This window comes from Rhagoletis pomonella, unplaced genomic scaffold (assembly GCF_013731165.1).
Source record: "Rhagoletis pomonella isolate Grant_MI unplaced genomic scaffold, Rhpom_1.0 Rhpom_scaffold_00002, whole genome shotgun sequence".
NCBI classification, from domain to species: domain Eukaryota; kingdom Metazoa; phylum Arthropoda; class Insecta; order Diptera; family Tephritidae; genus Rhagoletis; species Rhagoletis pomonella.
This window is the reverse complement of record NW_023458556.1, coordinates 50642321-50656899: the sequence shown is the minus strand read 5'-3', so window position 1 is coordinate 50656899 and position 14579 is coordinate 50642321.

The window sequence follows — 14579 nt, the reverse complement described above, 5'->3', positions numbered from 1 at the left end:
AAAAAATTGTGACTAGTGTTCGTCCGATACCACCATTTAACTCGATGCCTGTGCTCATTAAAAGTATTGAGGAGAATACTCGATGATACTCGATTCGATCCATCGATGTATCGAACCCCAGAACTTCTAGGAGACTAGTTTGGCGAGTCCGAATCTGATACTTGTGACTACATATTGGTAGACTTTTGGTCATTGGAGTAATCAGCATAAGCTAGTTTACCGAAATTGGGAAACCAATAAGACTGAAGAAAGCCTTTCGGATGAGATATTAATTTATTTGGAAAGTCCGGTAGTTGGTTTAATGAAAACCCTCTACAAAAAACGGGCTGATTGCACAATGCAGTTTCCAAAATTATAGCCAGTTCCGTGCCTTCTTTTCTTTTCATAGCTTCGTTTGTTTTGATGCTGCAGCGGAGTCGACTACAGACTAAACGAGTTACCAAAATCTTTTTTATTTAAGCTTAAACCAAAAATAATGAGATATGTATTAAAAAAAATAAAAAACAACAAGTAATTTTTAGCAAAAAAAAACCGACTTAAAAAAAATATATATATATCTATATATTTCATGATCCAATGACCGGATCTAAACCAAATTAGTATGGGACCACCTCTGAGACACTACCTTTCCGTGAAATCGGTTGACGTGGTGCAAAGTCATGCGGTAACATACATAAAAAAACAAAAATATTCCGACGAACTGATAACCTCCTCCTTTTTTGGAAGTCGGTTAAAAAATAATATTAAAAATGTTGTTTTTTTTAATTCAATTTGGTGTTTTTGAAAATACAAGGAATTCAAAGCATCGAACATTGATGTTTTTTTGTTAACTAATACATCGCAAAACATCGATGTCACTTCACGATGCATTGCCCATCCATAGTTTCAAAACGAATCTCTAATTTGATACGACTTTTAGTCTCCATTTTCGTGTTTCGCTGTTTTAGTTTTAACCCTGGTGGTTGACATCTTGATTCGTTTTTTTTAAAAACTACAACACAGACCTATTTTCAGTTGATTTTCCACATTTAGCAGACAAGTTAATACTTGCACTCTGTAGTCGATACCCAAGAAGTACTTGTACACGTGCATCGAAGTACAAAAAATACTAATTTTAAAAATGTGCCTTTTAGTTTTAAAACGCTATTAACGATTATTTGAGATACATCTCAAATTTAGAATTAACAAAACTGTTTATTGGGTACTAGCTATGTATATACATAAGATATGTACATAACTAGATGTGATTGATGCGCTATTGAACTTTTGACGCTAACCACAAACGTGCACACGCAAGCACAGAGGCAAGCAGGATAAGCCATTGGAGGACTTTAACCTCAACCATGAACGCTGCGGTCGTGGCAATATACTACAGAATTCATATCCGTAGGCATACGAATAGTATATACATACATACATGTATGTAAGCAGAACAGCTATGATGCTTTGGTGTATTTATGTATGGATATGCTCGTATGCACATAGATATCTACCTAAGTATACACGCATTTGTATGTACCCTGTCGGGAAATTAGTAGATGACTACCAAAATAGCCAACTTTTAGTATAATATTTACGCCTAACTTTTAATTGGCTCAAAAGGCATGCAGGGCTCAACTGAAGAAATATGTATATATAAAATTTGTTCCACAATTTTCCCTAACCCACCACAAATCAACTTAAAGGTACTAGTTTTTAGTTAGCTGAAAACAAATTACCCTTTTTTCAGACATTAGTATGTAAAAATAGTCGAGTCGTAGTCACCCCTATTTCAAAAGTAATGAACTTATAGTGAATGTATAGTGCATTTATAGTGAGTTGAGTTCCCTACAGGGTATTCATCTATATGTATGTTCGTATGACTAAGTAAGCATACCAGCGATATGAAGTTTCCTCTTGCATAAACGCAATTGTGGCAGTCAAAACACATACATCGTCTGCCGGAATAAATCAGACAGTTTCAAAAATTTACGAATAGAAAGTGCAGTTGGAAATAGATTACATCGAAAAAAAAACGCAGCAAGTGAAATCTCGGCTTATTAGTTTTTATTTCAGGATCACTTTGGCCTCTGAAATTAAAGGCATTTAAGCCAAAAGTATCAAATCAAATGCAGGGTTGGGCAACTGGTTTTCTCGTAGGACATTGCCATATTAATAAAGTCAGTTGTTTATAAGAAAAATTTAGGTGCGTGATGTACCTACGCGTGGAATAAGTGACACTTTGGCTTTGTGTTACTGTCATTTGCCTTGTCATTGGCACTGTTATTGCCTTTGTCTTTCTGTATTTGTCTTTGTCTAGGACTGTGCTCCCGCAGGGGCGCATTCAGTTGAGGCCACGGTTATCTGAGTGTTTATGGTGTTAAGTTCTGTTGTTGTGATGTGTGTGTGAAGTGTGGGAGTACCAAACCTCTAGTGTCTTTGTTTCCAGGGGAAGTAGAGATATTGGCCGATAAAACTCTCCGTTTTCCAGACGTGCGGAATGATTATAATGCCTATATGCATGTTTGGGACCTTTAATTTTCCGTTGGAACTAAAGTCTTTGGAACTTTTGCCTTTCCGATGGCTATCTGTACCCCACCGCTGGTGAAAGCAAGAGGCGTGCTGGTGGTTGGCAAATTGTGCAGCCTTCTGGTCTCGCGACGTATGGCTCTGTCCAACGTAGCATGAAGCGTGGACTGTCGGCTAAAATAGCACAAGCATGGTCCACAGTTCGACGAAGCGTGGTCATTGAGAGAGATTTCCACTATTTTGTCGCTCTTCATCGGGTTGGAAAGCGACCTTACGGTAGACCAGAGCTTGCCTACCGAAGAAGTGAAACTTGTAATCTTCAAATGCTACTCCCGCATCTTCCGTTTATGTACGTTTACTAGTTGCCGTATCTCGAAGCGAAGGTTATCGCGCTCGTTGACTAGAGCCGTAGTGATTCTAGTGGGAATGCAGCGGGCTGAAACAGCAGTGCCAACCTTGCGGAACTTATATTTATCAGCATGAACATCGGCTGGTTTCGAGAAGGCCGGCAAATGTGCTTTCAGTAATTCCGCAGGACCGTTCCAATCAGCTTGATTAAAGTTGGTATACCATCAATTGCAGGTTTTGCACCTAACTAAGTTGGAGTTTGGGTGTAATCTGCTCTGGCATACGCAGTACGTAATGGTTTCTAGTCCCGAATTCGACTCGATGCCAGCCCTGAGCAGAACAATACGCAGCAGATGCTGTCCCATGGACGAACAAAGTTTAAGAGATTTCGCCGACCTAACCAGGGTTAGAAACAACAGCCCAGCCCTTGGACGGTGCTTTAGCCATTGCCTTTGTTTCTCCTCGCTTCCAGTTGCGTTCAACGCAGCCTTTAGTTTTCTGTCCACGAATTCGCCTTTTATCACTTTAACTGTGGCGGTCAATCTTTCAGACAAACATATGCAAACTCATTAAGAATTTTCACTACAAAAAGTATGAATTTCAACTACTTATCTTTAATAAACAGTGCCAAAACCCTCTTTTAAATTAGTTGATGTTCCGACAGGGTGTGAATGCGAGAGTCTACACGTGCATCTATGTATATTCGTATGCATGTAACTTGCTTTGCGACCTCAGATAACAGTAATAGCGCTTTACTACAACTGTAATAGCAATAAGTAGCTGCACTAACCATATCATTATGTGCAGCTTTGACATTACCAACACTGACGGCCATTGTCCATTGAGATTGTTGATATTATAATTCACAAATTGAAGGGGTTAGCAGAAGCAGCAGACGAGCTAAGTAGGAGTGGTAGTAGTTGTCACGAAACTTCTGAGTGCTTGAATGCTTCACTATGTCATACATATGTATGTATGTATGCTCATACAGTAATAAATGTTTTCAGGGACAGTCGGTAGCCTTCGGCGATAAATTATTTGGAATTTGGACAAACAAAGCCAAGCACAAATCTCTCAATTCAATTATAGTACGATAATATGGTTGGGTAACGGAGACGAATATATTTTCAGGGTACTTATACATATAGGACAACATCAAGGCGCACGCCACAAATCGGAGGAGAAGCTCGGCCAAACACTAACATATGTATAAGCGCCAATCTATTATTTATTATACATATATGAACTCGTGTAAGGGTCAGAGCAGTTAAGATGTTTAGCCCTTCGTTGAGACTGATTTCAGTACACCGAAATATAAATCTTTTGTTCTTTGAAGCTCTTTCGCTGAGACACATATAGTTCAGATCAGATATAGTTCCAATATGGCAATGGGCTGATTCCAATATACATAATTTTACCATTATTTTATTTTTATAATAAATAAGTGTATTTTCCATAGGCTCTAAGTGATCCTGGTCGTTACCATAATTTTTATCTTGTTGCTTTCTCTATCTCATCTTATTTGTGAGTAGATTCTGCTGCTCCTACTGCTGCAAACATTATTACACGGTCTCAATCTTCTGGTGTGGGTGCCAGTGCCGCTATTTGCCTTCTAAAGTCACGTCTGCGTCTTTTTTTAAGTTGTTTCTTCTATATTGACACCATATGTTGCCATTAACTCGGTTTTTGGAGATTGTATGGAAAAATATTCCTGGATTTAGTTTCGATTGAGGCCACTGTGAAACGATTCCTTTCTAACTCATCTACAGCCTCAGTTTGGTAAAGTTTTCGATGACTTGATACCCAAACCAAATCTACTTCGAAGTGGCTTCTAACTGTGTTCTACACACCTTAATTAGCTTCTACTTTGTTCTAAAAGGCGCGGGCGCCATAATACGGTGGACTGTCTTTAGCAATATCGAATGCTTTTTCCCGAAAAACACTTACAAAATTAGTCAGATCTATTGAGCTACCGGCTTAGCTCCGCTGTCCGAGTGAGTGATCAAAAGAGCGCCGGCAGTGTTTCCAGCAGCTGCTCAGAGAACAGAGTTCCCTCATCACGTCGTTGCATAGGAGAGAAAATATGAGACTTTAAGGCGTTGTTAGGGAACTAATAGTTTCACCAAAATATAGATTCTCTATAAATTTATGGCCTTATTTATAAAAAATAAAGTAGCTTTAAAAAAGGCTTATAAACTGAAAAATTTATGAAAACATGATCTTATAAAGCTCTTTAAACCTACTTTATTTCTTATGAATAAGGCCACTCGTTTACAGGCAAATGTTGGAACTTTGCACTTCCTAATTTAGAACAAAAAAAATTAGAAAAAAATCAAAAAATCATCACAAAGCGCATCCATTTCAATTTCATTTGCGCGATTTTTTAAACATACGCAATAACACGATTGGGCATTTGCCAGGAATTTGGCGGAAATTTGTAACCCTGTAGTGTTATCGCCAAAACTATTTTCATTATGATGGGTAGTATAAGAGAATGTAAAAAAAAAGTTTTATTATAAATAATTTTTGTAACTAAAACATTGTTTGAAGAAAACCAGAATTTTTGTTTGCATACATTTTATTTAATAGAAATTAATAACAAGTAGTTTTTAAGCAAAAAACAAAACCGACTTCAATTCTCACATAAAAATTTAAGTTAATTTACTCATGATCCAATGATCGGATTCAAATCAAATTAGTATGGCACCGCCTGTCAGGTAACACCTTTCCGTTAAAAAAAAAAGAATTATAGATATCGGTTAACGCGGTCCAAAGTTATGCGGTAACGTATATAAAAAATAATATAAAAAATATTCCGACGAATTGATTATAATTGTTAAATTGATATTTTTGAAGCCCGTTAAAAAATCAAAGTCACCATTTTTTCAATGCTCTTCTCCATCTTTGCAATTCATTGTGGGCTTCTGTGGCTTTTGATATTTATTCGAAGCATATCTGGCTTTATTTTGAGGTACAAAATTATAGACGATAACGTATTGATATTTCAACTTAAATTTTACGATCAGATCCATGTTTCAATGTGGTATCACAATGGTTCTTTCCTTTGCCTATTTTCGGGAAGGGTTCTGCGTTCCACTCATTTAGCAGGGCAATTCTGGTAACTGTCTCTTTCAACTCAACACAGTCTCTCGTAAGGAAATTGTAAATTCTGGCAACTGTCTTGAATGCTCTTTTTTGTCAAAAACCATTTAATTGAAAGATCTGCCTCCTCGCTAGGACTTAGAGTAAGGTATTCTGTTTATCTTTTGGAAATTAAATTTATAAACATTTCTTTTTTAAAACGATAAGACAAAGATTAAAAAAACATATTAATAAAATATAAAAAATAAAAAAAATAAGTTTTAAAAGCTAAATTAGTTTAAAAATATATTTTTTTTTCTTCATAAACCCACAAAATCTAAGAACTACAAGAACATTTAATAAAAATTAATAAAAATAGAAAAACAAAATATGTTCCTAAAAATTAATGAAATTAAAAAAAAAATCCTGAAAAAGAACATCTAAAAGCTAAAAGAAAACTAAATCAAAAAAGAAAAAAATTAATTGAATACAAAAATATTTTTCTTTTTAAACCATGGAATCTAAAAATTAAAAAAAACTAAAAAAAAATATTTAAGAATAAAATAAATTCTGAAAAATTCAAGTAAATAACAAAAACCATTTATATCGTTTTAAGAACATATATTTATTTTAAAAGAGTAAAATTTTAAAAATCAAGTGCTTTCTGTCAAAAAAGAGCATTTCCCCATGAATGTTGGCAATGTGGCTTTTTTGTAAGACTTTCATGCCAGAATACACTAAATCTTTCAATTTTGTTACAAAGGCCTGCCGGGATTGCCCTGTAAATCTAATCTTAAACTTCTTACTTTATAATTTTACTTCTTTTTGTTTTTCAAACACGCTCGGTTTTCGCTGGTTTTCAATTTTTTAAGAATTAAAAGAATACATTCATTATGCACATACCCATACCAATCCCAATGCGTTTCAATTGCATAACATCTGTATATGTAGCTTAACAACAAATAAGTACTAACCCTTAATGTAATTTTCCGACAATTGCCATACCGCTGATTACGTATTTTTTTTTTTTGCCAAAGATAAAAGTTGTACGTGTCAATTGATTGACGCTGACGATAATGAGATATGTCATAATTCTGAATATTGTTTCAAATAAAAGCGAGTTGCCTCTAAGCATCGATAACCTTTACATACTACTACCAGCATTGGCTTACGGCTCACGGCTCACGGCACACCACTCATGGTTATGGATACTTGCATGCGAGCACTTCATCAATAACCACCACTTTTAAAAACAAATTCAAAGCGACGCTAACTCGGTGAAGAGGTAGCGTGTATCAGTTTTTAGCATAGACACATAGATTTATATATGTAGTATATCTGAATACATATATACATACAAATGTATCCGTATGGCATATGTAAGTACTTAAGTACCTACTTACATGCGTATACATATGTATGTATGTTCATATGTGTTCATAAAGCACAAACGCATTCACCGATACACCAATTACGGCACCGTGAATAGACGCACAAGTTGCTTGTTTAGCAACTTAGTTCATTATACTGATGGATCATCCTGCTCGACATTGATGTCGACGCTGATGTTATATCGTTGATGAAAGTAGTGAATGTTTGAGATACTTATTTAAAGGTCTTCGCTGCTGGAAATTCTTTCATTCTGTCTGCCCTCAGCAATTGTTAGCATAATTAAGGGAGTGAGCTGCAATAAATGCGGTTGATGAGCTTGATAAATATTCATCGTTAAAATTGATAACCAAGGGCAACTAATCAAGCTCAGACATCAACTTGACAGAGTCGAAGCACCACTCTTTGCAAAAGGTTACGCATACGCCGTGGCATGTGTTTTGGAATGTTGCATGTCTGGATGTCAGAACGGTGACGTAAAACAATCGGAAAATTTGAAATATAATCGCATGTGTATTCTGACGAAATTTCGTTCGGGCGAATTCGTCGAAACAAACAAATATGTACCAGCTTTCTGATGAAAGTGTTTGTATGGATGCGAGTTGTTTGTCAGAAACATTTTATGTGCTCAAATTAGTTAACTTTTTAATTATTATTTTAGTTTTTTAGGTTTTTGCGTCATGGATATTGATAAGACTTGTTTTTTTTTGGGGGATATGCATGATAAAACAATCGCCAAAGATATTCCTCCACAGAAGTGGGATAAATTCGATATATCAGTTACTTAGCAACAAGTAAAGTGTAACACTAATTATGTATTATCTTTAATATAGCAGCTGAAGTTAATTTTCGAAAATTCAGTTGACAAGTTCTTCCACCTTTCATTAACGCAGAAATGCTGTGACTATAAAAAAAAAAAGAAAGTACGAAATATCGAAAACGTATTCGATAAAAATATCGATAACAAAGCGATAACAAAAACAATAACAATACCGATAAAAAAATCGATTACAAAACTGGTAACAAAATCGATAAAAATATGGACAACAGAATCGACAAGTTCCGAAAATATCGATAACAAAGTCGATAACAATATCGATAATAAAACCGATAAAAAATATCGATAACAAAACCGATAAAAATATAGATTATTGAATCGATACGCCCTGAGAATCCCGAAAATCTCTACAATCCCAAAATAGTTCCCAGATTGAGTATCTGTGTCTCTCTCTATATCCTTTCCTCTTTAATTACCTTTATTTTAATCCTTCTTCCCCTGTCTTCATCTTTACTTTTATCGGTATCCTCATCCTCCTCTTTGTCTTTACTTTTATGTTTATCATTTTCTTCATCTATATATTGCCCTTCACCTTTGCCCTTATATATATAAGTAAAGTGTTTAAATTTACCTTGGTCTTCATTTTTGCCGTTATCTTTACGCATATTTGTTTTTGTTTTTATTTTTACCTTTGCCTTTATCCTTTTCTTTATATATGTACGTACTCATCTTTACTTTCATGCTTGTATAGGTCTTTTTCTAAGTGTTATTCTATAACCTTTTATTAGCAAATTTTTGTTAAATTAATACCATATGCATACACACAAGAAGCACTTGTTTCAGCCCCAACCATTTCCGTTTCATCATTTCCGGATGCAATCTCCGTTGAATTTGCCAATTTACTCGCAACCAACCAGCCGCCGCTAAAGAAGTTTCACTTCAAAAACTGAAACGCACGCATAGCAACCACATTGTTCGGACGAAAATTTTTTTGCATTTGTCAGAACACGCATCCATAGTAACTGTAGCCTTACATGCATTAGGGCTGGTTACTCAATGTCTGGTTAACACTAACTACAGGTCAAACATCGTTATCGACCCCCTGTTATATGTTACAAAGTCGATAACGATGTTTAATCTGCAGTTGGTGTTAATCAGACTTTGAGTAACCGGCCCTTAATGACACAATGTGTATATTTTTTTGGTCTTGGGAACTATAAACTACATATATGTATATAGATATGCAAACTATACAATAGAGCGAATTGTAAATGTTTTTCAGTATATGCCAACGGTATCTTTTGTTTTATTGAAAAACTGTATTTATACATTTATCTTTTAATCGAGATAATACGAAATGAAATTTTTCGTACGAAAGTTAGGCATAGTCGAAGACAATATACATACATATGTACTTACTTACCCTTTTACAAAATATAAACATACACATTTCCGAGTACAGCTCACAAAAAACAAAGATAAACTTCATCGTTAAAAAATTAAGGTAGGTGTGCTAAGGCAAGTGGCTCTTTTTAAATTAATGTAACTAATGCGGCGAAATGAAGCCATGCAAGCATAATCCATTTAAGCTACATTTAATTAGGAATTACTCCTACACGCCGCAAAAATGCATTTAAGTATGCAAAAGGATTTCGTAGTTTCAACAACGAACACCTATTCCCGTTAGATGCAAGGAATTTTTAATTTATTTTTGGTTTTCTTATGCACCGACTACTATGTTTTAATTACTTCTGCTAATAATAAATTTTACGCCATAATATCTTACGTGGACTTAAAAAACGCTTAAGATGTACTTTTTCAATACTCACACTACAGGCTGTAAGGCAAAATAGAAAGGACTACTCCTTTTTATTTCGGGACTACAAACAACTTAATGGCATTTATAAAAAAATATATACTAAGTATTTTTGTATCTATGTATATACATATGTGTGTATGTATGTGCACATATTAATAGTTTTTTAATTATTTTGAGGCTGACGTTTTCTCGTTTATTTTGACTTTTGTACGTACATACTATGCACGGTGGCGAGAATGTAAATAGGGAAGCGACATTTTAGCAAGTTTTGGCAAGTTTCTTTGTTTAAAAAAAATTTATTATTTTTTATGAAAATACAACTTACTATCTAAGAAAAGCATGTAAGCAGAGATAAGGGCTTTCAAATTTGAGGGTCGGAAAATCGACTAGTTTTAAACCAGGCACCGAAAATAAGGGATATTTTTAAGTTCGAAATAAAAGTCCTTTCCGGACAATAAACAAACCGCTTATTCAAAATAAACAAATTTCGTATTAAATGAAAGAAGAAGACTGAAATAGCTTCTATCCCTTCTGCAGCATTTGGAATTTATCCGTTCCTATAATGTTTTCGGGTAGTTTTGACCCAAAGATAGAAATTAGTAAAGTTTAGGAAAAACGATAATTCAATATGAATTCAGTAAATATTTTATTAATCACATGCATCGGCAAGTGCTACTATAGAATAATTTGGGTCAAAATGACCCAAAACACTGGATGTATGGAAAATCTATATCGCCTTCAAGAAAAAATAAATAAAATGAGAAACTTTTATTTTTTTTTTTGAAAAAACCATAGATGATTTTGCTTTTAATAAAGTCAACTAACTCTGTAATTATAGAATATTTGATGGAATTTGGGTAATTTTGACGCAATCAGTACACAAGCGTTAAACAAAAATAACGAGCAAACCCCTATTTATATATACATTTTTTTTTAATTAAGTACAAAAAATTTTTAATTCATATACCTGGCCCAAGGTTTGTTCTACGGAAATTAAATAAAATTTCTTATTGAAATATATTTCAATATGCGGCTTTCCTGGTTTAGACATTTCAGTTTTATAGCTACTTTAGTCCTCTTTAATTTGACACCAGACTTGTTTAATTTGTATAAGCGGTTTGCTTATTATTAGGAAAGGCCATTTATTTCGGCCTTAAAAAATATTTGGCCAGGTTTAATTGTTAAAAAAGTAGATGTTATTTTCGGTCCCTGTTTGTAACAAATACGGTATGGTTTATTTTTATCTCAGTGTGTATGTGTATGGAGCTCAAAAGCAGACAGGCGACCCCACCTACTTCCACTTTGTTGCCGTATGCCCCAATCACCGCTCACCGACCACCCCCACATCCAACGCTTCATAGTTTCCATGACATGGCTTTGTAGAGGCTACCAAATTACTTTTTAATACACTTCAAATTATGTTTTTGCTACTTTGTGAGTTTCATATTTTAGTTGTTAATATTTTTTCTTTCTATATATGTAGCTTGAAGTGGAAGTTTTGTTGCAACGGCTTCTTTGGCCAGTCTGCATTTGACAATACATCTCACAAAGCATGTCCGTTCGCAAGTAAAACTTGAAGTATTTTGTTTTTGTATATATGTGTGATGGTCTGTGTTAAATTGCGTTTATAAGCAAAGGGCGTAGGTAAAAGTTGTAATTTGTAGTTCAGTCTTTTACTTTCTATGAGTTTTCTGTAACTTTTATTGACTGAAAAATGACCTGCCATTAGAGAACCAGTTTGGCATTTACTAGTTGCTTAGCAACGGAGTAAATTACGAATACATATTATGTACGTAGTTGTCAAACAAAACACAGGTACGTATACTTGATTTTGTTTATTTTGGAACATTCAAATACCTGGGTAATATTAAAATCCATGACGCAGGAAAAGAACACAAGGCTTTAAGAAGTTGCTACTGTAATTGTGCCGGAAAATAAAAGAACTTTTCGGATCGATTTTTAATGAGAATTGAGTATTTTAATTACTTTTTATCTTCCTTTTTTTTTGGTAGCAAGATTGTGATACAAAGTTTTGAGCTCACAATCTTCACTAAAACGACAAAGTTAAACGTAGGCAAGTTAAGTCAAAAGCGTTTAAATACACCCCTTGCAAAACTGTAAGCGCTTCAAATATAAACAAGTTTTAGCTTTTTTCGCAAATCAATATGCACCGCTAAAAAATTTAAGCTTCAAAAAAATAAAAAAATTAATTTTATTTTAATATTAGATCTCACTTTTAAAAGTCGAAGTACCAGTGCAGATCTGATGACCTTCACAAAAAATGCTTTTAATAGACATTACTTTACGAATAGACGACAGTACTAATCAATTTCTTTCAAACCAAAGTTATCTTAAAACTGTTAACTTTACCTGCTAAAAAAATTCGACTAATTTGAATGAATTCGACTTTTCAAACAGGTGGTAACCCTCTTTAAAAGTATTTTCAAACTTAAATCTGTTTAAATATTTTTAAGTTAAGTTGAATTTGATTTTTTAAATACGTGGCGACTCTCCTAAACACAGTTCTGAAATAAATCCTTTTCAAACCCATTTTGCTTGTTAGTCAACTTTTAATAATTCATTTAACTTTTTAAATAAATTGAATCTAACTTTCTCAACACCTGGCAATGCTCTTCAAACACCTCAAAAATTACTGTACGTTCGAACTGAAGATTTCTTTACACTCGATTGTTTGACACGCACATTTTAATATTTCTTATAACTTGCTACCCCATTTAGTTAAGGAATAAAGTTTCAAAACCATTTCGATTTATATCTATACAGAAATAGTTGATTTATTATTTTAAATAACCTGAATTAAATTGTTGTTGATGGCAACCTTTTTCGAAAATTTGAATCTTATAGCACATCTGCATGCCACGCTTTTTAATTTGACGTCCCACTTTTGAAAATCGAACCAACGATGCGGATCTAATGGGATTGGTTATTGAATAATTTGAGTTAAGTTTTTAGCAGGTGGCAACTCTTTTCAAAAAACTAAAACCCTATTGCATATCTACTGATACCCCATTTTTGAAACTCAAACTAACGGTGCAGATCCGATGACCTGGACAAAAAATCCCTTCGCGAGTTATATAGATAGATTCTTAAACAAAACCCATATAAATCAAATTTTTAAAGTTTATGCAATACATGCTAAAAATAATTCAACAAACTTTTGTAAATATTCCAAGCTTTTTAATTCGTTTTTTTTGTTGAGTTTTATTGAGTAGTTGTGCATTAGTCGAAGATTTTTCTACTTGGCAGAAAATCGGCAACCACTTCTAAAAAAAAAACTATAAATCCTAACTACCACAAACTTGCTTTTTGCAACATAAAATTGAACGGAAATCAAAACTGCGTATTGAAAATCTTCCTAAGAAATTTTACTAATAAGCTCGAAATTTTTGCGAAGCCTTATTAATTTTTGTAAATATTGCACAAGGTTTAAGCCTTTGATTTGCATGGTTCTAAACTTCTGAATATGTGTCGCGCTTATAACTATAACACGGTGTACATTTACATAAATACATATACCGGTTAATTGCTTTCCCCGTATAATTGGTTAAAAATATGGTCCCTAACGTTTATTTTATTTTTTTTATAACAATTGATTATTATCTCTAAAAATGCAAGTGCTAGTATACTATATATGCTTACGTACATATCGCACACGATATTCAAAAGTGAGAAACTCAAAATTTGGGATTTTGGAAATTATGCACTAAAAATTTATACAGAGCTTTCATTTACCTTTAATCCAAATTTGGATAAAATTTTAGTTATAACTTGTTGAAAAACCTAATGTAATGCCTCCATTGCCCAAATGATTAGCATGTGCTACGAAATAGTTTTTCTAATTTTCTGACAAACGGTTAATTTTGAGATGTGTCACTTTTGAAGATCGTGTGCGATATGCACAATAATAAATGTAAATTGTTTTTATTCCTTACATTTTTCGTTTAAAGTTGATACTGTAGAAATATCATTTAAAACAAAAATACTAAATTTTTCATTCAGTAGAAAGTTGCATGTTTGAAGAGGGATGCCGAGAGTAACCCCTATGTCTGTATCAGGCATTGTCGTTCCATGACGCGCGAGTTCGTCAGCATTGCAGTTTCCCTTAATGCCGCAATGGCCACCTCGTTGAGATATCGGCGGCATTGAGCAACTACTTTTGAGGTCAGCGCCATATTTGCCAGAGATTCAATTGCCGCCTGGCTGTTAGTGAAGATGTATATATCATGACTAAGAACCGTATCACACTTCACCAGTGATGCGCCCTTTGAGATACCCATCAACTCCGCCTGAAAAACACTGCAGTTGTCAGGAACGCGGAAACTGAACGATATGCCTAACTGTTCCGAAAAAACACCACGACCGATTCTTTTTTCGAGCTTCTATCCGTCCATGTAAACTGAACTGAACTGATCCTCTTTTCCTGATTGTTTCCATTGACCATTCCTCCCTTGAGGGAAGAAGAGTCATGAACCTGGCCTTGGAAGTGCGGGTGGGTGGAATGTAGTCGATTGTAGGAAGCTGAGTAAGGTCGTTCAAAATTTTATAGTGACCGATAATGTGGATGTGACCATTTCTTGCTCGAGTTATAAGTCCTTGTTAGGAATTAAAAGTACACAAGAGATTATTTCAGTCTCG